Source organism: Xenopus laevis, chromosome 2S (assembly GCF_017654675.1).
Source record: "Xenopus laevis strain J_2021 chromosome 2S, Xenopus_laevis_v10.1, whole genome shotgun sequence".
Classification (NCBI taxonomy): Eukaryota; Metazoa; Chordata; class Amphibia; order Anura; family Pipidae; genus Xenopus; species Xenopus laevis.
In genome coordinates, this window is record NC_054374.1 from 24,029,919 (window position 1) to 24,052,865 (window position 22,947).

Sequence of the window (22,947 nt, forward strand, 5' to 3'; positions counted from 1 at the left end):
AACTGGTTGAGACGGTGGCTTATTCAGTCATTTTAAACCAGACTTCTCAAGATGAACAGCTTATTTTCTCAAAAACATTGGTCGATTATTTGTCAATGCTTGCTGCCATATACCAAGAGATGAGAGTTCAGTGTTTGATCTTGTTGAAATCAGTTGCTTACAACTAAAAAAACGTTAACGTGTGTTCCCAAGTTGCAGCGCATCTAGTCGTTCCCACATGGTTGTACAGTTGGGAAAATATCCCCAGTATGTAAATGCTGTGCCAAAATTTAATTGATTTATATCTTTCCTATTATAATATGTCCTTTTGAGATGGGATAGACACACCTAGGGGCAAATTCATCAAGGGTCGAATATCGAGGGTTAATTAACCCTCGATATTCGACTGGGGAATGAAAATCCTTCGACTTCGAATATCGAAGTAGAAGGATTTTGCGCAAATACTTCGATCGAACGATCGAAGGAATAATCGTTCGATCGAACGATTAAATCCTTTGAATTGAACGATTCAAAGGATTTTAATCCAACGATCGAACGATTATCCTTCGACCAAAAAAGTTAGGCAAGCCTATGGGGAACTTCCCCATAGGCTAACATTGAGCTTGGTAGCTTTTAGGTGGCGAACTAGGGGGTCGAAGTTTTTTCTTAAAGAGACAGTACTTCGACTATCGAATGGTCGAATAGTCGAACGATTTTTAGTTCTTCTATTCCTTCACTTGAACTTAATGAATGGGCCCCCTAATGAATGCATAATATTAATAACATGATCTGTTCACACTGCACTATAGGACTGTGCTTTATAATACCTTAAAACATTCAACAACATCCAAATCATACATTTTCCCTACTGCTACCTTGATTTTTCCCAAGTGTTACATTTTAACTGAAGACATATGGCATCCATTTCTTTCACAAGCACTAAATCCCTTTATGTATAACTGAAATAAAGAATTGAAGTCAAATGCCAGAGAAACTGAGGACACCTACAGAGCTGCATATGCTGATATTTGTATAATAATTTTATAATGTTTTAGGCAATATATGTGTATGGCTGCTTTATGGCAGCTGTGATTCTAGCTATCTGTATAACAGAACATTCTGTCCCAGTGGCTGCACATATCCTATCTGATCCGCATTGGAAGCAGCAGTCCTGCCCTGCTTTATGGCTGAGATTCTAGCTATCTGTATGACAGAGCATTCTGCCCCAGTGGCTGCACAGATCCTATCTGATCCCCATTGGAAGCAGCAGTACTATCCTGCTTTATGGCAGCTGATAGTCTAGCTATCTGTATAACAGAGCATTGTATCTCAGTGGCTGCACAGATCCAATCTGATCCCCTTTGGAAGCAGCAGTCCTGCCCTGCTTTACGGCAGCTGAGATTCTAGGGGGCAAATTCACTAAGGCGCGAAGCGCCGAACGCTAGCGGTTTTTCGCTAGCGTTCGGCATTTTCGCTACTGCGCAAATTCACTAACGAACGCTGGCGTAGTTTCGCTAGTGTTACTTCGCAACCTTACGCCAGGCGAATTTTCGCTAGCGACGAAACTACGCAAATTCACTAACTTGCGCAGTGTAGCGAACGCTACCTTTTACGCTAGACTTCCTTCGCCACCTCAGACCTGGCGAAGTGCAATAGAGTAGATAGGGATTGTTTCAAAAAAAGTCAAAATTTTTTCTAAGTCCCAAAAAACGCTGGCGTGTTTTCTACATGATGGCTGATAGGCTGAAAAAGATCGAAATTTTTTTGGGGCTCCCCTTCCTCCCCCCTACTTTTCCTGACTCATGGCAACTTACCTAGACAGTGGGCACATGTGTAGGGCAAAATAAAAATTTTATTGGCTGATTTGAAGGTTTTCTAGGCATTTGTAGTGCAGATACGTGTTCCTCCATTGAAATTTGAATTTCGCACCGTATGCAAATTAGCCTTCGCTAGCGCAACTTCGCTTTATATAGCGAAACAACGCTAGCGCAACTTCGCAAACTTACGCTACCCCTGTGCACAACTTCGCATTTTAATGAATTTGCGTAGTGCTGGCGAAAATTCGTCTGGCGAAGTGCGGCGAAGTTGCGCCTGGCGCAACTTCGATTCTTAGTGAATTTGCCCCTAGCTATCTGTATAACAGAGTATTCTGTCCGAGTAGCTGCACAGATCCTATCTAATTTACAATTGAAGCAGCAGCCCTGCCCTGCTTTATGGCAGCTGAGATTATAGCTATCTTTATGACAGAGCATTCTGTCCAAGTAGCTGCACAGATCATATCTGATCCCCATTGGAAGCAGCAGTCCTGTTCTGCTTTATGGCAACTGAGATTCTAGCTATTTATGTATCCCGGCTAGTGAAGTGTTATTGCATTTTGAGCATCGGGTTACAGGGCTGCTCTGTGAGAAGCACTGAAGTCATTAGAAGACCATGTGGATTTTCAGCTCCTGGGTGGAAAGTGGGTTACATAAAGTACTTCTAAGCATCTTATCTAAGACACCATTAGATTTTCTGCAATCTTGAAGGTAAATAAATTCTCTGTTTTAGGGGGGAATTTCAGGTGCCTCCCAATCTAATTTCTGCTCGGAGTTAAAACGAGCCAACAATCCCTTAACTGTTTAGTGTCACAGAGGTGAAAGTGTTGGATTACAAGGCTTTGGGGACCTCACTTGAACTCAAAAAAGCCAACTTCTTTGTTAGCCCCGACCACATGCAATCAATTAGAACATTCTCATTAAGTAAAAATATATCCAATTTCTAATAAAAGAGAAAGTAAAATTAAATAGAATCCCTAATTCTCTAACAAGAACATTCCTTTGCTGTATAGTTAGTACTACTGTAGTTTATATAAACAAGCTGCTGTGTAGCCATGGGGGCGGCCATTCAAGCACAGGATACACAGTAGATAACAGATAAGTACTACTATAGTTTACATAAACAAGCTGCTGTGTAGCCATGGGGGCAGCCATTCAAGCACAGGATACACAGTAGATAACAGATAAGTACTACTATAGTTTATATAAACAAGCTGCTGTGTAGCCATGGGGGCAGCCATTCAAGCACATGATACACAGTAGATAACCGATAAGTACTACTATAGTTTATATAAACAAGCTGCTGTGTAGCCATGGGGGCAGCCATTCAAGCACATGATACACAGTAGATAACCGATAAGTACTACTATAGTTTATATAAACAAGCTGCTGTGTAGCCCCCATGGCTACACGGCAGCTTGTTTACATAAACTATAGTTGTGTTTCTGAATCAAGCAGATCAGTTTAACCAGTACAGGGCAACACTGCATAATATTGTCATTACTTTCAACACTTTAATTTTTTGGTGTTACTGTTCCTTTAAATCAGATATTTATTCATTATAGACCTTAAGGCAGCAGCTCCCCTTGTGGCTGTGAACATATACTGCACTGTTGGAGAATGTTTTTCAAATTTCAGATTATTTTTTTTACACTTTTTATTTTGATTAATTGATTATTTTTTTTATTAATAATTATTGATTATTATTGAAACCTGCTGACTACTCATATTCAGCTCAAAATACTGATGGTTAAGACCATTCACAGCAGTTGCCATAGACCTGTCCATTTACCCAAAATAATGCTGCCAGTTGTAGAAAATAGAAATAGCTAGGGGGCTCCAGGTAGGACATGTATTAGAGCTGAGCAGGCAGTTGACAGGATAGCTTACGATGTAGCTCCACCTATAGTAACCAACATGGCTACACTTATGTCAAGGAGACAAGAAGAGTATAAATTACCTTTGAAATGTTTTAGTTTTGCATGCATGAATCTGAGTCATGTTCTTTCGTTTCCTATAGCAGCCCCAATAAAATCTGCACTCACATTCAGACTCCCTTTCATTATCTGCATTCATTTTGCAACTGTTGCTGAATTGTGAGGTATGTGATGTCTACACTCAGGTTCTCAATGCCTGTTCTACCAAAACAGACTGAGATTGCTGCCAGGGTTACTGCCTCTCTGTCCCGTGTGTGGAGGAAAGAGTTAAGGGGTTGTGCACTGAGCTGCAGATGAAATATAATAGTGAGGAATGGGCATGTGGTGCAGAGGTACAGAGTGCACCTGTCCTGTTCCAGCCATTCACGGAATGTAGTTTGTCTCATGTCCAGCAGATCACACCTCTCAGGGACCCGAGAGCAGATATTCTGCAATAGTGTTGGGGCAGGAGCACAGAAATGGGGTTGACAGTCAATGTGAAATGCCTTTAAAAAATCCGGGTAATAGAAATCTGTAAATAATAAATTAGTATTAGCGAATGGACCTTTCCTCTTTGAAAAGTGCATTGTACTGGGGTGTAGTTATGTTGGGGTTAGGAAAAATAACCTGCCAATTTACCCTTAAACGCAAAATGTTGCCATTGTAGGACCCGGTGCCCAACCCATACCTACGCACTGTTGGACTGGGACAGTGACCAGGGCCCCACCCGAAAACCTTAGACCAGGGGCCCACACTCTTCCTCTCCTCACGTCCTCCTGTTCCATTCTCCTAGTCTCTTTTCTTTACATACTATAATCTATTATTCCATCTGTTTAGCCTCCTTGTTCTCATAGAAATGAATGGCAAAGAAAATAGGCAAAATGTTTGGCAGCATGAGGGCCCCCTGACACCTGGACCCACCGGGAGTTTTCCTGGTATCTCAGTGAGCCAGTCCTACACTGTACCCACGCCTTCCTCACTCTGCACGCTCGTTCTGTCTGTGCCTCTGGTTCCAAGACCCTAACTTGTCCAAATTCAACCCAAACTCACCCAATTAGTGGTCAACCCACAGTTCACCATGGTGTTAGGATAGCACAGTGCACAAAAACGAGGTGCGCCGAATTGGACGCCGGCACGTCCAAATTTGCTGCCGACCCCCCACGACCCCTCCCCGACCCCTCCCCCGGTCCTTGCAAAAAAAAAAAAAATTTTTGCCATCGGTCCCTCGTCTAAAAAAAGGTTGGGGACCCCTTCCCTAGGAGGAACGCCCCGCTAACTTAATAGTATGGTACATGATTAGTGATGAAGATCCTGCAGGCCAGTGCTCTTTCTAATCAAAAGGAGCTCATAAATAGCAGTCACATGGGGGCTGCCTAACACATCCTTTAGGAAACACCACCTATCATCTATCTATATTTGTATTTAATTACTAGAAAATGAACATTTCATCTTCAAATGAGTCTGTAAAACTCTTAAAGGAGAACTAAACCCTAAAAATGAATATGGCTAAAAATGCCACATTTTGTCACAAACTTGTCACAGGGGGTCACCATCTTGGAAAGTGTCTGCAACACTCACATGCTCAGTGGGCTCTGAGCAGCTTAGGGGTCGTCGCAAATTATCAAGCAGAAAATGAGGTTGGTCTGTCATATAAGCTGATGCTACAGGGCTGATTATTAAATTCTGATGCTAATTGCACTGGTTTCTGAGCTGCCATGTAGTAATTATCTGTATTAATTACTAATCAGCCTTATATTGTGACATTTCTATTCTATGTGTACTGTATATTGTGAGTGGGCCCCTAAGCTCAGTAAGTGACAGCAGCACAGAGCATGTGCAGTGAATCAGCAGAAAAGAAGATGCGGAGTTACATTGATGATGAGCCACAGGGGGATAAACTGACTTGTCTGTGCTGCATGGATTTGGCAAATGCACTGCCCCCAGATCCTTTGGCTTTTTTCCTTTGGGAAATGTATGAGAAGTCCACAGTACATAGGATTTTGCACCCCCATGGCTGCGTAGTGACTGTGTGTGTGCCCTTTTCTATAGCTACAGGCATAATGCTACATTGTGTCATTTGATCTCATACTACTTACTAATAGCAACAATTTTCATAGTCTCTGCATCTTTGTCAACTGAAACAATCAATGTTTTGACTTCCAGCCTATTGATTTATTCATGAGTAAAGTAACAGGGTTATAAACATGCAAAGCCCCTCATAATCGCTTTACAGCACAGCAATATGGAATATGTTGTGTCTATAACAAGGCAGAATGTACCCCCTACTGGTAAATGATAAGGATATTAGAAGTCACTGAGGGGTTCTGTGACCGTATAAGGCACAAGGCTGCAGGCTGAGTTATACAGGGAACTCTGAGTATCACTCATGTATTATAAGGGATAATGTACCCCCTACTGTAAATGATAAGGATATTAGAAGTCACTGAGGGGTTCTGTGACCGTATAAGGCACAAGGCTGCAGGCTGAGTTATACAGGGAACTCTGAGTATCACTCATGTATTATAAGGGATAATGTACCCCCTACTGTAAATGATAAGGATATTAGAAGTCACTGAGGGGTTCTATGACCATATAAAGGCACAAGGCTGCAGGCTGAGTTATACAGGGAACTCTGAGTATCACTCATGTATTATAAGGGATAATGTACCCCCTACTGTAAATGATAAGGATATTAGAAGTCACTGAGGGGTTCTGTGACCATATAAAGGCACAAGGCTGCAGGCTGAGTTATACAGGGAACTCGGAGTATCATTCTTGTTAGAGTTAGAGTCCTGCAGTGGGTCAGGTACCTGCGAGTACCCCACAAAAAAAGCAGGGAATGCGGAATGAGGGGAGGATTTTCAGTTGTGGGTATAGATGCTGGTGTGAGGGTCGCTGGTCTCATCTAAATTTCTTATCTTATGTACTATTGTCCATATTTTACTCCTTTTAAAGTTTTACAAAACTTGTTTCTGTCCCGCCCGCTTTTGATAATATCATTTCCAGTTTGAAGCAACATCACTTCCTTTTTGATGGTGGTCGGTAGGTTGCAGATTAGGCAGTTGCGGGTCCAGGTAGTGGATCAAAGTGGTTAAATATGCTGGCTGCGGGTTTTGTGTCTTAGAAATTGGTTCTGCGCAGGACTCTAACTCATGTATTATGAGGGATAATGTACCCCCTACCATAAATGATAAGGATCTTAGAAGTTACTGAGGGGTTGTGTGACCATATAAAGGCACAAAGCTGAGTTATACAGGGAACTCTGAGTATCACTCATGTATTATATGGGATAATGTACCCCCTACTTATAATGATAAGGATATTAGATGTCACTGAGGGGTTCAGTGACCATACAAAGTCAATAGCACATGCCTGCTTAGGCATTTAATAACTACACAGGCAGACAAAAAAAACATCTAGACTCCCTCCCCAATGATCTGCATGTCAGTGTCTTGGAATTGCTTGAAAATATTGATGCCCCAGGGCACAAGGCTGCAGGCTGAGCTTTACAGGTCATTGATCATAACATAATTTGCAGACCAAACTCAACCTCCTAATCAGAGTTTTAGCAGGGACGATAATTTGATTTGCAGTTATGATAGTATGTTGGTTTGAGACAGGCCCAGTTTCATTAGGAACTCTGATTAGGAGGTGCGTTTAATCTGTCAATGAAGTAGGCTTTGAAGTATTTAGGTTTCCCCTATTGTTCTTGATGATGTATTTATGATAATAAAGGTATGGGATCCGTTATCTGGAAACCTCTGAATTACGCAAAGACAGTCTCCTATATTATCCAAATTTTTCCAAAATGATTTCCTTTTTCGCGGTAATAATAAAACAGTAGTTTCTACTTGATTCCAACTAAGATATAATTAATCCGTATGGGAAGCAGAAACAGCCTATTGGGTTTTTTTAATTTTTTTATGATTTTCTAGTAGACTTAAGGTATGAAGAGCCATTATCCGGAAAACCCCAGGTCCTGAGCATTCTGGATAACAGGTCCCATACCTGTACTAACTTGCAATAACATTTCTATCCCATGGATTTGTGTACAAAGTGGGAATGAGCAGTGGCGAGTATTCCTGTAAAAGCTGCTGTTACTATTTAATAATCACCTATTCTATATTTATTTCCACATGTGACTTGTGTGTCATATATGGTTTTTTTCACTAAATATTGGAGTGCGGGTCATTCACAAACTACTAGATGTTCAACATTTGGCTCAGACTGGATCAGAGTGCAAGCGCTCACTGGCTTATATATATATATATCTATATATATATATATCTATATCTATATATATATATATATATATATATATATATACACACACTCTCAAATGAACCAGCAACACAGGGATATTTTTCAAAAGTAGAAAGTGTATTTAGTGAAGCATGTTCCAGCCAAACATGCTTCACTAAATACACTTTCTACTTTTGAAAAATATCCCTGTGTTGCTGGTTCATTTGAGAGTGCATATGTGATACTTTAACCGTGCAACTGGGTGAAGTTGAGAAGCGGTGTGCCACCCATCCCAATAATATATATATATATATATATCTATATATATATATATATATAGATATATATATATATGTATATATAGATATATATATATATATTTGTTAACTAAGGATTAGACAGCATTATCAAAAGGAGACCCAAGTATGTGTTTATGAGCAAGAAAGCAATAGAGTTTCAGCTAAGACAAGGTAAGAAGTACCTAATGTGTTGGGTCACTGAGGTCAAGATTCAGCTCTGCGGCTACTTCTGAGGCTGCTGTTTTGTGGGTTTTAGCCACAGAGAAGTGTGTGTATATCTGTGCAACTGTATCCCAGCCATACAAATGCGCCCCCTCTTCAATGGCCTCACTTTTGCCCTTCGTGTACATGCCACTGTTCAAACAAGGTGAACTTGTGTATTCCAGGCAATCCAATTGCATCACATTACACATGCAGGGATCTGGGCTGGGGGCAATTGCTCTGCTGTGCTGGGATATTCTTTTCCAAGTGGGCTTCTTTGCTAACCAAATACTACGAGGGTGACTGTTACCCTAATGTTTCTATATATCTGTAACCTTGTTATGAGCTAATGGGGCCCAGCCTGAAGGCCAGTTAGGGGGAGATTTGGAGTGAGTGCTTATTTGTGCCCTGGGTACCCCTGGAACTATAGCAGGGTAACTGGTACCCCAATGTTTCTATATATCTGTAACCTGATGATGTATTTATTTATTATTTTATTACCATTTTGACCTAGTTATAACTATAGCCATGTTTCCAAGCGATAAGGGCCAAATCCCCAAGCACACTGCATTGCAAGCTCATGGGCTCAGGAACATTTTTGCATTGTAGATAATGATATTGTAAGAATATAGTTTAACTGTTTTCTTAGCAGAATGTATATAAAATATTTTCTAGTGTATCCTGATACTCTGTGTACGAGATACAGGGAGATGCCAATATCATGTTAGCTGGAAGGGAGTTGGAGAAATTCACCCCATATTCTGATCTTATTCTCTCATACAAAAAAAAGCACTAAAGAGAAAAATAACAAGAAATCAATGGCGCTGCACTGCTGGAACACAGAATGGATTATTTTAAGGGCGTCTGGCACATCGGTTGTGAGAGGGCCAGCAGTAAACGAGAGGTTGGTGATCTCATTGGAGTCAATAGGGCAAATGATGTGTGCAAGAGCCTGTTTATTGATCAGGAGAGTTGATGTGGCAGTTTGGGCCAGGCCGGGATGAGAGAAAGAGACACAGGAGCAGATGCAGGTCCTGCACAAAGGGAGAGACTGGGCAACAATGAGAGGATCTGGCACAGGCTCTAGAATCGATATTGCCGGGTCTCAGAGATTTTATCTACAAATAGAATTTCAGTATTTGTGTAAAATTATTACTACAGGTATGAGATCTGTTATCGAGAAACCTGTTTTCCAGAAAGCTTGGAATTATGGAAAAGCCATTCTCTGTAATAATAAAACAGTAGCTTGTACTTGATCCCAACTGAGATATAATTAATCCTTATTGGAAGCAAAACCAGCCTATTGGGTTTATTTAATGTTTACATGATTTTCTAGTAGACTTAAGGTATGAAGATCCAAATTGTGGCATCCGGAAAGCCCCGGGTCCTGAGGATTCTGGATAACAGGTCCCATGTATTATTATATATTTATAAAATGAAAAACATTCTGCATCGCTGTACAATAATGCCCCAAAACCACCACACAGATTCCAGGCCACACCGATAATGCCCTGTTTCCATCTGGTGCCACAAAATACTGCCACCCATCTTGTTCTAAACATATACACTGCCTCCATATTTATGTTGTGCCACAGTCAGACTGGTCCCATGCCAATCTTGTCACTTTGTGCTACACAGTTACTTCCCCAATGCCCACCTTGTGCCACAGACACGACCCACAACCACCTTGTGCCACAGACACGACCCACAACCACCATGTGCCACAGACACGACCCACAACCACCTTTTGCCACAGACATGGCCACCTTGTGCCACAGACAGCCCACAACCACCTTGTGCCACAGACACGACCCACAACCACCTTGTGCCACAGACACGACCCACAACCACCTTGTGCCACAACCACGACCCACAACCACCTTGTGCCACAGACACAGACACCTTGTGCCACAGACACAGACACCTTGTGCCACCAATAGTGTCCCGATGCCTCAGATGCAGACACTAGCCTATACCACTTTGTATCAAGCAGGTAGTGGCAAAGTCATAGGTTTCCTTTCTCCTGACCTTGTGCAACATACAGTGCCCACATAATACATTCCCACGGCTCGGATCTTGCCCCAGTGCCACCTAATTGCCTTCCCTTGTGCCCCCAACACAGAGCCAGACAAATGGACATAAGGAATGTGGTTGAGTCGGCGCCAGCACACGCCGGGACTATACCAGCAGGTACAGAGAGAACAAATCAGCCAAAAAGCGACTGCGATGTCTCTGTAAGTCGCGCTAACTACTCGGGCCTGGAGTGAACTGGGGCTGGAATAGGCAAAGGGGTGTACCAAACGCCCCTTCCATGGGGGAGGATGGAAGTGGGAATAAGGAGGGGGCGGAACCACTCGTCAAGGGTTCCGGGGGGGCGGGCGCGGGTCACAGACAGGAGTGGAATGTTCTTAAGGTGGCCATAGACGTAACAATTACGATCTTTCTTGGAAAAGATCTTTCCAAGAAAGATCGTTCGTTTCAGTACACACGTGTAGAGCTCAATCGGCAGATATACAGGTAGATATACGGGAAGAAACAATAGAATTCTACCTGTATCTGACGATTCAGCACTAACAATGGGCGATGTTTGGGTCCCTTCAAAGGCACCCGATCAAAATTTTCCGTCCAGCCCGATCGACGAGCCGACCGATATCCAAGTCTTCTGCCGATATCGGTCGGCTCTTTTTCCACCATACACGCAACGAATATCGGACGAAAATTCGTTTCGTACGATATTATCTGTGTGTCTATGGCCACCTTAAAGGCGGAGGAAGAGCGTGCGATCTGGTGGGCGGAGACTAATTCTGGAGTGGGCGGTTCTTTTAGGCTCACGAAGTGTTGTCGAAGGAGGGGCAGCGGCAGCAAGGGGCAGAAGGCGGGTTCGTGTCTCGAGAGGCGTGTACGGGAGCCTGATCGCTGAGGAGAGGGGAGGAGGAAGGCACCACTTTCAGGAGCCGGAGAGGGGGAGGGCAGGAGGGGAAGCGAGAGAGCCTGAGAGAGAGAAAAGACAATGGAGCCTCTGTGCGGCTGCGGGACCTTAAAGCTGCCGTGATACCGGCTGTGTGAGTAGGAGGAGGAGAGACCCGGGGCAGGCCCGGCCGGCGCGTCACATTACAACCCCCCCAACCCCGGAGACACGAGCGCCCCCTCCCTCTGCGCGCCCCTCCTGTTACCCGAGGCGCTACCGGTAAGTGCTGGCGGGAGGAGTTTCTGTGGGAGGGAGCGGGTCACGCGCACGTTGCCTTCGGTGCGTTTTTTGCTTGTCGCTTAGGCCCGAGCCATGAGCCGAATCCCAGGCGGGAGTAGGGATAAGAGTACGGCCTATGGGACATTCAGGGCCCGACCAGGGGGCCGAGTGGGGCTCTGGGAACGAACAGGCCATAGTGTGGGACACTGGCAATGTGTGAGGGATAAGGGGACAGGCCATGGAGTGGGACACTGGCAATGTGTGAGGGGATCTGGGATAAGAGAGTAGGCTGTGGTGTGGGACACTGGGAGTGTGTGAGGGGATCTAAGATTAGAGAAGTAATAGTATGGCACATGTGAAGGTATCTAGACCCTTGGAAATGTTAGGGGACAACTGGGATCTTGTGTGGAGGACTGGGATTGTGTGAAAATTGTGAAGCAGGCCATGATGTGGGACACTGGCAATGTGTAAGGGGATCTGGGACAAGTTTTGGTGTTGAGCATTGGGGAATGTGTGAGTGGATCTGAGATTAGAGAACAGCCCATAGTTTGGTGCATGTGAAAGTACCTGGGGTTTTACAGTAGACCATGTGGTGGGTCACTATTCTGTGCTTTTGCGTTGGAAAGTGATATAATTATGTGGGACACTGGCATGTGTGATGGTAACTGTGTTAAAACAAATCATGTTGTTGGGGCAAAGGGGAATTTGGGATGAGAAGGCAGGCAACAGAAATTGCACTGTGGAGCATGTTTGGTATCAGATGAAAGAAGGCTATGGAGTGTGAGCCCTGGGCTTGTGTTTTATTTGCCTCTGGCATAAGAGAAGTGGCGTTGGTGACTGTGGCACTTGTGTGTAAGGGTATCTGATGTGGAACATTGGGTCTATATTTGGATATGCTGGGGCATATGAGGGTATCGGGCTTTGGGGAATGCTTGTCAGGAGCTTGTTAGTAAAGGATATTTGAGGAGACAGTAGGTTGAGCACTGAGATTCTAGAGTACTTGGGGCAGATGCATAATAAACATGAGTTAAGGGTTTTATAGCTTGAGGAACTGGATCATGTGTGTCTGCCTGGGGCACAGTTAGAACATTGGGGCTTGTGTCATGGTTGCTGTCTCAGCCATTGTGTCCCGGGAAAGTGAATTCAGGATATCTGGTGCATAAGTGGAGTTGCTGGGATATAAGGTTTCATGAAAATGAAGGTATCCATGAATGCTTTAGATGAGGCCCTGTTGTAGGCAGTCTGGTATGTAATGTCATTGGGGGGACCAGTGGGCTGGGCGACTGAGGACTATGGCACACATGGCTAGGTAATTTTGGGCTACTTTGAAAAACCCAAGCAACATGTATATTTTCCCACTGATAATTTACATTATAGCTGCTGTGCATTTATAGGAGATTAGTCACCCACTACAAAGCTGGTCTACCACAGGAGACGAATTTCCTTGTGTGCCATCAGCCCAGGGAGCCTCTCTGACTTTCGTTAGTGTAGCCAGGACTGGACTGGGCGTTGAGTATATTTCTGATTGGGATATGGGGGCCTGTAAGAAACACTTAGGTTTAAGTGATGCACAATAACAGAGGACCTCTTGTTGTGGCTCCTGGGGTATATAATTGTACACTAGCCCCTAATGCTGGGGCACTAGAAATTAGCTGTGAGTGAGTGGTCCTGAAATTATACCCTTCCAGTTAGTTACATATGAGTAAGTCTTTTCCAACATTCTTCTCACCTCTATGTGGCTACTTTAGATATGGTTGCAACAAACATGAAGCAGTAGTTACTGGTCTGTATTAGAAGGGATAAGTCTCCATAGGCCTCTTCAGATTTGAAAGTGACCTCATGGATTGCCAAACGTTGGTCTGGATATCCTGGTAGGAAAACTGAGGCACTGACATGGAGACACAAGTTGGTACAACCGGAAACGTTTGGACCTTCTGACCAAAGTTTTGATATTCCGGAGTATTCTGAAATGGGACAGGCTAACAGTCCTGAACTGTTAATGGAGCAGTGCTGAGCTTGTTCCGCAGCTGTTAAGCTCTCTGTGCTGCCTACTTTATGTATTTGGAGTTCAAGTCTTTTAAGGCTAAAGCCACATGTGGAAATGTATATCCATTTATCTTTGATTGTCACAGCAGCAAAGCCAATGGCAAACCAGTAGGGAGCCAGCTTTTGTACCATTTTCCAAAATGCTTTCCCTCTTTAGCTTCAAATACACAGGTGACTTGTCTGAGACCCTTTTTTTTTTAAATTTATTTATTTGTTTTTTATAACCCCATGTAACCTGCATACCCCCATATCTCCCCTATTGTCTGTTGTCCATCTCTGCACTGACAGTGGGTCTTCATCACCAGAAACTTGTTTCTTCTGTCCACTAGATACTACAAGATAGTATTTGCCGGGTTTTTGTTCAAACAACAGGAAGAACCCCTTAAAGGAGAATTAAACCCTAAAAATAAATGTGACTAAAAATGCCATATTTTATATACTGCACTTATTGCACCAGCCTAAAGTTTCAGCTTGTCAATAGCAGCAATGATCCAGGACTTCAAACTTGTCACAGGGGGTCACCATCTTGGAAAGTGTCTGTAACACTCACATGTTCAGTGGGCTCTGAGCAGCTGTTGAGAAGCTAAGCTTAGGGGTCGTCACTAATTATCCAGCAGAAAATGAGGTATGTTTGTAATATAAGCTGATGTTACAGGACTGATTATTAAATTCTGATGCTAATTGGTTTCTGTGCTGACATGTAGTAATTATCTGTATTAATTACTAATCAGTCTTATATTGTGACATTTCTATTCTATGTGTACTGTATATTGTGAGTGGGTCCCTAAGCTCAGTAAGTGACAGCAGCACAGAGCATGTCCAGTGAATCGGCAGAAAAGAAGATGGAGAGCTACTGGGGCATCTCTGGAGACCACTGCTAAAGGGCTGTGGTTTCCTTGGGCTGGTACAGAAGGCCAACACATAATGTACAACATTTCTAGCTTTAGTTAAACTTTAGTTCTCCTTTAAAATTTACACACACACACGCACACACACACGCGTGTAAAAAAAAAAATCGGACTGCAAAATTAGCTGCTGGGTGTATATTAAATATGTAGTGGCAAACACTGGGTTCAGTAGTTGACTGATTTAATGGAACATTTCATAATCAATAAGGGATTAGTTGTTAGGGGTAATACTCCAATATGGTTGATTTACTATGTTTTATTGCCGGTCTAGATATTTGTAGCATTATATAATCTAGGTCAAGTCTTTGCATTAAATAATAAAAAAAAAAAATCTGTTTACCAGTGGGTGCACTTTTATTTTTCATTATGAAATGTCTAGGCTATTCTGTACCAAAAGCCATTATTTAAACATTATTAGCCTGTGCAACATGCACTCACTTCATGATGCATTGCCATACTGCACTTTCAGACTGCAGGATGATTGGTTGTTCAGATGTTTGGGCAGAATGGTTGCAATAAGTTTAAAGGAGAAGGACTCAAAGTAATTCTGCTCTGAGTCCTCTGTCAAAAGAAACACAGCAGTTCTTTCCTTCTATTGTGTACACATGGGCTTCTGTATCAGACTTCCTGTTTTCAGCATAAACCTTCAGGGCTAGGGCTTGAGCATGCTCAGTTTGTTCCTCTATCCCTCTCTACCTCCCTACCTCCCTCCTACCCTCCCAGCTGTAATCTGAGCCCAGAAATATCAGTTAGCAGGGAGAGATTCAGGCAGGAAATGTCACATCAAGCTAATATGGCAGCTGCTATTCTAAACAAACAATAGTTTCTAGTGCTCTTTACTCGGGTATTGTAAAGTATTCTACAGAATAAATATAGCATTCTAGCTTTCCCTATTGTGGTTAATCTATTGGCAATAAACTGCCTTGGTAACTTTCCTTCTCCTTTAAGGCTTATTTCAGTTTATGCCCCCATGGCATATGGTCACATCCCTTGAGCTGGTAGGCCACACTCCTGATGGCTTTTTGTATGGGAATTATAACTCGTCATGGAATGATATTTATTTATATATAATGAAGGTATAGAAGACATTTAATGCTGGATGGGCACTAGATTGTCAGTGTAGTATGAAAAAGTATTTGCTGTCGCAATTCTTTCACAATTTAAAGTGTACCCCCTGCTTGGCAGATATTGCAATGCTCCTTAAGCAGCACATGATGTAAAGAAAATATAAAAACTCCCATGTATGACTTCTTGTCCTGCCGGGTAGGTTAGCAGCAGCCAGAGATACATGGGTTGCATATTATTGGTATTTTCTCCTCCTCCGGTTTGATGGTGTATACCGTTGTTTGCTTCTTTATGTTTAAAGAGGAGAAACAAAGCAAAAACCTCATTGGCGCATCTCTTTCCAAAGTTCTCCCTCGAATCGGCTGAATGAAAATCGCACAAAATAAAAGCAGGCCTCGATACTTTGTGGAACAATGTTCATCCAGTTGATGTTGCTGCTGAATTGTAACATGCTGCCAGATGGTTTCCATTAGAGTCGAATGCCTCATTTTTGTAGAACGATGGCTTTTAGAAGTCTGCAGAAGATGTCCTTCCAGCATGTTCCTCCATATTTCTTGTGTGCTGAAGGAAGTGTTCACTTTCGGGTGCAGAGTAAATGATGGTGTGTTTTGCTGGTTGAGCTCTTGGGTTCAGTACTTAAAGGGATCCTGTCATGGTAAAACGTTTTTTTCAAAACGCACCAGTTAATAGTGCTACTCCAGCAGACTTATGCACTGAAATCCATTTCTCAAAAGAGCAAACAGATTTTTTTTTTTATATTCAATTTTGAAATCTGACATGGGGCTAGACATATTGTCAGTTTCCCAGTTGCCCCAGTCATGTGACTTGTGCCTGCACTTTAGGATGGGATTAAATTCTTTTAGGCTATTTCTCCTACTTAAAGGAGAATTCAATCCCTTCGGGGCTAAAATCCCTCCCCCTCCCCGTGTTGCCCCCCTCCGACCTACCCCCCCCCCCCGGGCAAAATGCCCCTAACTTGTTACTGACCCCTCCGTGCAGTTCCTCTCCTGTTGAGTTCACGGCAGCCACGTTCGCCCGGCATTTGGTGGCGCATGCGCTGTAGAGGGATTTACCAGTAAGGATCTACTGCGCATGTGCCCGAAAGTCGCGAATCTTACGGTTTCTTTTTTCGTAAACTTTGTGACTTTCAGCACATGCACAGTAGATCCTTAACGGTAAATCCCTCTACTGCGCAATGGGTCCCATTATGATCTACTTCCATAAAAAAATTGTTAGCATTCTGTTCCATGGAAAATATTACTTAAATATAGATTTATCAGAGAATTTATATTGCTATATTTAAGAGATCACTATTTCTTATGTGACTTTAAAATAATAAATATCTGAATTAGGGATGCACCGAATCCAGGATTCGGCCTTTTTCAGCAGGATTTGGAATCCTTTTGCCGAACCGAATCCTAATTTGCATTTGCTAATTAGGGGCAGGGGGTGTGAAATTGCGTGACTTTTTGTAATGAAATAAGGAAGTAAAAAATGTTTTCCCCTTCCCACCCCTAATTTGCATATGCAAATTAGGATTTGGCTAGTTATTCGGCAGAATCTTTTGCGAAGGATTCGGGGGTTTGGCTGAATCGAAATTAGTGGATTCGGTGCATCCCTAATCTGAATATAAAAAAATTAAACAGGCGGCTGATTGAGACAAGATGTTTGTGGACAGTGTCTTGAGATGAACTGATCACCAGTTAAAGGTCTACTGGTAAATCCTGATCTACCTTTTGGCACCCCTGCTATACAGGTATGGAACCTGGGGATTTCCAGATAACAGATCTTTCTGTAATTTGGATCTTCATACCTTGAGTCTAGCAGAAAATCATGCACATATTAAATAAACCCAATAGGCTGGTTCTGCTTCCAACAAGGATTAATTATATCTTAGTTGGGATCAAATACCAGCTACTGTTGCTACGGATACTGTATATACATACATAGATATTGTAAGTACTGTTATAGTGTAAAATATGACATTTCCAGGAATAGCTCGGCTTCCTGTGTAATTAAACAAAGCCAGACTATTGCACTCCCCAAAGACAGACATTTCCATTCTCTCCCTGGACATATTGTTGCTCTTTGAATCCAGGAGAAGCACCGAGCCTCCCTGTGAACTGACATCTTAGGAAAAAAAAAAGCGTAGCATGGAAGCGGCATAATGCAGATTAGCAGCACCATTACTGTCACCCTGTGTTGACTAGGCAATTGGTAAATCGTGATTTATAAATATATTTTCTCTTCTAACTTGTGTGGCTTTTTTTAATGTATGAAGTATTACAACCATAGTCCTTTTATTTAGAATCTTTAAAGGGAATGCAAACTCAAAATAGCATTTTGCATAATGAAAGTAAAAATGTATATTCATTGCACATTTTCAGTTGTTTCAAAGTGTAAATGTAATTGCTGTTGAAAGCAGCGTCTGTCCCTTCCTGTTCACTGCCCTGGTGGCACTTGCTTTTGAAACGGTGTGGCAGTATTAGTGTCCCTTTCTGTACTCAATTTCAAGCAACTTTGCAATATACATCAATAAAAAAATATGCAGACTTTTTATGATTTTTAATGGTTTTCTTAGTTCCCTAAGCCTAGCCCCCTGCTCTCCTGCTGATCTGTCTGACTACTTTGCTGAGCTGACTGACTACTGTTACTTTGTATCAGCAGCCAGCTGTCCTCAGCCTGCATCCTCCAAACCCCACAATTCCCTGCACACGTGATTTCAATAAGGAAAGGAACATCATAGTGAAATGCATTGTGGGTTATGTAGTTCCTGCATGCTGTCTGTAAGCTGTGGTTACAATTTCTAACATCAGTGTTTTAGTCCCTCCTTCCCTGCCAGGATTTCAAATGATGCAGAAAGAGAAGAACTTTTAAAAAGCTGGATTTCAGTGTAGAAAATGGAATTTATTCATAGTTTTTGAAGAAACAGGTAACTGTGATGGGTATATTAGGGGTTTCTGTGTTATGTGGGCCTCTTTATCAAATTTTGGTTTGGAAGCTGGAGTTCCCCTTTAATTTTTTTGAAGCAAGTACTAGTATGGTATATGTTATCTGGGAACCGTTATCCAGAAAGCTCAGAATCACAGAAAGGTGGTCTCTCATAGACTCCAATTTATCCAAATAATCCACGTTTTTTTAAAAATGATTTCCTATTTCTCTGTAATAATACTCTGTATTAATAATTCTATGTGATAAGCTAATGAATCCTTATTGGAAGCAAAACCAGGTTTACTAGTAGACTTGGGGTATGAAGATCCAAATTACAGAAAGATCCATTATCCAGAAAACCTTGGGTCCCAAGCATTCTGGATAACCGGTCCCATACCTGTAGTTGAAGCCTGGTGTACAGATCCACACAATATTGACTTCTGCTATAATTTTTTCAAGAGACAGGGCCAGAGAATGGAAAGCGACAGACCGCTTTTCAGCAGCAATTACATTTACAAACTGCTTTCCTTTTTCTAATGAACCAATCTTGGAAAGTTACTTGGAATTCATTTTTCTTTCTTTAGTCAAACTGTTGTTTTGGGGTTATGTCCCCTTTAATGCTCTTCACGGTGCGTGGTCTTGAGACAAATTATTTGTAAGCATTATTGTTCATATTGCTTTGTGTATTTGTTCAAAGCTGTAAGACCCCCAATTTAGACTGAGCCATTGGCTGTGCTTTTTATGTTGAAGTCAACAGTTATAAATTATAATGCTATGGTTGGCTACCTGCTCTTGTTGGCTTAAGTTTTTATTGTCTATAGGGTCTTGCTATCCCAAGGTGTGGGCACAAAATGTGATTGTAGTAGATGAAAGCACCTTAATGTGTCACATGGTAGCTGCTTTCTGGTTTTTGGTTTAAAGTGAAGTTCTTGTTTTTATTTTTGAACTTAAATGAACAGTAACACCAAAAAATGAAAGTGTTTTAAAGGAATGACAGTATAATGTAGTGTTGCCCTGCACTGGTAAAACTGGTGTGTTTGCTTCAGAAACATGACTATCATCTATAAACACGCTGCTGTGTAACCATTGGGGCCGCGATTCAAGCGCAGGATACACAGTAGATAACTGATATATTTTGAAGAATCCAATTGTATACTACAGAGATTATCTGTTATCTGCTTTGTATCCTGTGCCTTTTCTCCCTTTTCTGCTTTGAATGGCTGCCCCTATGGCTACACAGCAGCTTATTAATACAAACTATAGTAGTACTTATCTGTTATCTACTGTGTATCCTGTGCTTGAATGGCTGTTCCCATGGCTACACAGCAGCTTGTTTATATAAACTATAGTAGTACTTATGTTATCTACTGTGTATCCTGTGCTTAAATGGCTGCCCCCATGGCTACACAGCAGCTTGTTTATATAAACTATAGTATTAATTATCTGTTATCTACTGTGTATCCTGTGCTTGAATGGCTACACAGCAGCTTGTTGATATAAATTATAGTAGTACTTATCTGTTATCTACTGTGTATCCTGTGCTTGAATGGCTGCCCCCGTGGCTACACAGCAGCTTGTTTATATAAACTATAGTAGTACTTATCTGTTATCTACTGTGTATCCTGTGCTTGAATGGCTGCCCCCATGGCTACACAGCAGCTTGTTTATATAAACTATAGTAGTACTTATCTGTTATCTACTGTGTATCCTGTGCTTGAATGGCTGCCCCCATGACTACACAGCAGCTTGTTTATATAAACTATAGTAGTACTTATCTGTTATCTACTGTGTATCCTGTGCTTGAATGGCTGCCCCCATGGCTACACAGCAGCTTGTTTATATAAACTATAGTAGAGTATCCGAAGCAACAACACCAGTTTTATCAGTGCAGGGCAACACTACCTTATATCTAAATTACGTTAAAACACTTCATTTGTTGGTGTTACTGTTCCTTTAAGGCTTAAAGCGTGTTGGGCAACTTCACCACCTAAGTGCATTGTAAGTAGCACTTCCATTATATTTAAATATACTTTGATTTAGCCCTAAGAGTGCTTCCACAACCCTCCGAATTTTACAACTTCACCACCTACTGTTGGGAGACCAGTGCATGGAGCACAATAAAAGTGAATGTAGAGTATTTATAGTACAGTTAAACTCAGAAATTATACCATACAAAATGGACAGTGTTTTTGGACTAACAGTACAACCATATTACCCTGGTGCAGGGATCTCCACGCTGTGACTTATTATTCAGCATATTTTTGTTGTCCGAGCCATGCAGGGAGTTGTGGTTGAACTGGAGAGTTGCATGCAGCAATTACATCAGTGGGAAGTTGGAAGTGGCGTGCTGTGGTTTTTGTGGGCCAGACGAGTGAATCCTCTTCTATTAAAGTTTCTTTGTCATTCACCTTAAGGGCTCTTACACATGAGCGTTCCGACCTGCGCTCCCCTGCGTTCCGTTTTTTGTCGTTCAGCCGCAGGGGAGCGCAGGAATAGACGCAAGTCATTATTTGAAATTGGGCTGTACTCACTCAGGCGCGTGTAGGCGCCGAACGCAGGAAAAATGCAGCATGTTGCATCTGAACCTGCGTTCGGCACCTACACGCGCCTGAGTGAGTACAGCCCCATTTCAAATAATGACTTGCGTCCATTCCTGCGCTCCCCTGCGGCTGAACGCCAAAAAACGGAACGCAGGGGAGCGCAGGTCGGAACGCTCATGTGTAAGAGCCCTTAAGGAGTGCTGGTAAGAATCTGTGCTAAAAACAGAAAAAGGCAGCCGAGTCCGACCGATACGTAGAAGGCGAGAAGCTGTATAATTACCTATTCTAAAGACAGGGAAAGGGAAGTGTAATCTTGGAAGCTGTGTCATTGCAACCTGCAGAATGTGGATGAGAAGTTGTAATGATACGTTATGAAGCTGTTCAGTCTAATTGAATGTGTGCTACTCTATGGCCAATTCTAAAAACCTGCAGATGGTGCCAAGGTTTATCCAGTTGTAGTTTAAGCTGGCCATAGATGCACAGATCCTATCGTACGAATCGAGTATTCGTACAATTTTCGGATCGTGTGTGGAGAGTGCCGACATCTTTTGTCCGACGGAGATCGGTCGTTTGGTCGATCGGACAGGTTTGATTTTGACCCGACCGATCCCGCCGGAGCCCATTGCACATCGTAATCGAATCGTTCGCCCATACGGCCGAACGTTCAGATTACCCCCAATATTGCCATGCTCGTTAACGGCATATTGGGGAAAGATCCGCTCGTTTGGCGATGTCGCCTAACGAGCGGATCTTTGCGTCTATGGCCACCTTTAGTTACTGGGGCCACATTTTATCATTATCTTGGCCTATTGTTGCTATCTTTACTACAGGTATGGGACCTGTTATTCAGAAAGCTAGGGACCTGGGACTTTCCGGATAGCAGATCTTTTCCCTAATATGGATCTTCATACCTCAGGTCTAATAGCAAAACCTGTAAACATTAAATAGACCCAATAGGCTGGTTTTGCTTCCAATAATTATTAAAGGGGTTGTTCACCTTTGAATGAACTTTTAGTATGACGTAGAGATAGGGTTGCCACCTGGCCGGTATTTTACCAGCCTGGCTGGTAAAAAAAGATTACTGATCCCAATGTTTATTAATTGAGAAAAAATATAGGAAGGCCGGTATTTTTTTCCAGAAAAGTTGGCAAACCTATGTAGAGAGTGATATTCTGAGACAATTTGGAATGATTTTCATTTATTATTTGTGGTTTTTGAGTTATTTGACTTTTTATTGAGTTCTCCAGTTAGCAGTGTCGGCAATCTGGTTGCTAGGGTCTAAATTCCCCTAGCAACCATGCATTGATTTCAATGAGAATATGGAATATTAATAGGGGAGGGTCAGAACAGAAAGATGAGTAATAAAAAGCAATAACAATAAATTTGTAGCTTTATGGAACATTTGTTTTTAGATGGGGGTCAGTGACCGCCTTTTGAAAGCTAGAAAAAGTCAGGAGAAGAAGGCAAATAATTCATAAACTATAAAAAAATAAATAATGAAGACCAATTGAAAAGTTGCTTAGAAATGGCCATTCTAGAACATACTTTTTAAAAGTTAACCTAAAGGTGAACCACCCCTTTAATTATATCTTAGTTGGGATCAAATACAAGCTACTGGTTTTTTTTTTATTGAAGAGAAAAATCATTTTTAAAACTTTGGATTATTTGGATAAAATGGAGTCTATGGGAGGTGGCCTTTCTCTAATTCGTAGCTTCTGGATAAAGGATCCCATACCTGTATATGAATGAGTGTATTTGCAGGCATCCTGTTTGTGTTTCATGTTTTTAATCTGGCTGTTCTGTATCGTAAAGAACTACA

At 42.1% G+C, this 22,947-nt stretch overlaps 1 protein-coding gene across 4 annotated transcripts in view; it reads left to right on the plus strand.

Annotated features, from left to right (window-relative positions):
• The window catches only part of bcl9.S (BCL9 transcription coactivator S homeolog), a 95,789-nt gene that overhangs the window by 13,299 nt on the left and 59,543 nt on the right, over positions 1–22,947 (plus strand). The window contains exon 1 of one of the 4 annotated variants that reach the window (XM_018248945.2): positions 11,311–11,638. The exons of 1 other annotated variant lie outside the window; for it this stretch is intronic. The gene's annotated coding sequence lies outside the window, so the exon portion shown is untranslated. Of the gene's footprint in view, positions 1–11,310; positions 11,639–22,947 lie in introns of those variants that run through there. 2 more of the 4 variants (XM_018248944.2, XM_018248943.2) reach the window with 2 other exon arrangements.